Consider the following 1521-nt stretch of genomic DNA (forward strand, 5'->3'; position numbering starts at 1 on the left):
TTTTTGATGACCATGTATAATAAAATATTATACTGGTTTTAAATATAGAGCTTCACTGAAGAGCTTGCTACCTCCTGTTACAAACTATGATAGGCCTATTTTCTCTATTATGCTTATGTTCTGTAACTTTTGAAGAGTTAAATTATGAAAAACAGATGTGTAACTTCACAGTTAGATAACTACATTATATAAGTTGTGAAAGAAGTCAACAGAACAGTTTCCTTTTCTTTATTCTTGAATTATATAAAAAATAGCCCTGTACTTCAGTTACATAAACACGTTATTTTAGGTATGAAAGAAGTTCACAAAGTGGTTTCCTTTTTTTCTAATTCACAGTTTTAACAGTGCTAATATGTTGTCGTATATTCTGGCTTTTGTTAGAACACTAAGATTATCCATAAATTTGGTATTTGTAAAACGTCGATCAAAACAAAGCGAAAAGAAGTGCTGTGCCATGGTATTTGAATACTCTTCATGATTACAGAAAGGCAATTTTCAGAAAAGTAATTTATTGAGATTTTGTAAGTATGTATTTTCCCCTTTTGGAATCTGGGAAAGATTTAGTCACATACAAAATCTTCCTCATGTACGTCTCTCTCTTTTTTTTTTTTTTTCCCTCTCATTTTGTATCATGTGGTGTTTGTGTATTATGAAGAAATATGCATGTTGCATTTGTAAGCTGTAAAGAAAGAAAAATGTTATTCAGTTTTTGGGCATTACAGTGACACACTTGTAAATGTCTGATAAGAGACGGTCAGTCATGTATTTTGAGTTCTGTAGGTACTCCCATGTAGCAAAAGTGTTTTACTTTATTTAAGAATATGTTTTATGGATATTTGTTTACAATTAGCTTAGAAATTGCAGTGATCATAAAATGAAACAAGCAAGTTTTTATTTAAATCCATATTGTTGTAAAAAAAAATTCTTAGTATGAATATTTTGTATGTCATAGAATTTTTTTTTGACTGTTATTATTATATTTGCAGCAGCATCTTTTTTTTTCTGCATAATTATGAAAATAATGAACAAGCTGTAGTTCTTTTCTATGTAGAATCACTGAGTTTTATAGAGGAATCAAAGTAATTGAGAGTAATTTTTCATTCCATTATACCATTTTAGGAAAAAATAGCATCCTTTGGTGTCCCAAATATTGCTGGGGCTTGTTATATGGGTCATTTTTACAGTGAATAGTTTGGTAATGCAATAGATAACCAGTTCGTTTTAGTGCCAAATGTCATGATAGCAGCTTTTTTCATTAACCACTACTCAAACTTATTCCATTTTCTCTACTCTCTTGTTTTATGCAGGGGGGTGGGGACTCGAGTAATGTAGGATCCCTTGACTATAGAAACAGTGATGTTTAGGAATCTAGTGACGAGGATAGATCTTTTAATTTGTTCTTGTTAAACTACAGCAGATCTTTGAATTCTATCAAGTCTTGCTATCTTCATTTTTTGTTTCATGAATATAGAAGTTACGCACATTTTATTTAAAAGATTGATGGGCAACATACATTATTAA

The sequence above is a fragment of the Penaeus monodon genome, chromosome 28 (genome assembly GCF_015228065.2).
Source record: "Penaeus monodon isolate SGIC_2016 chromosome 28, NSTDA_Pmon_1, whole genome shotgun sequence".
In the NCBI taxonomy this organism is placed as follows: Eukaryota; Metazoa; Arthropoda; class Malacostraca; order Decapoda; family Penaeidae; genus Penaeus; species Penaeus monodon.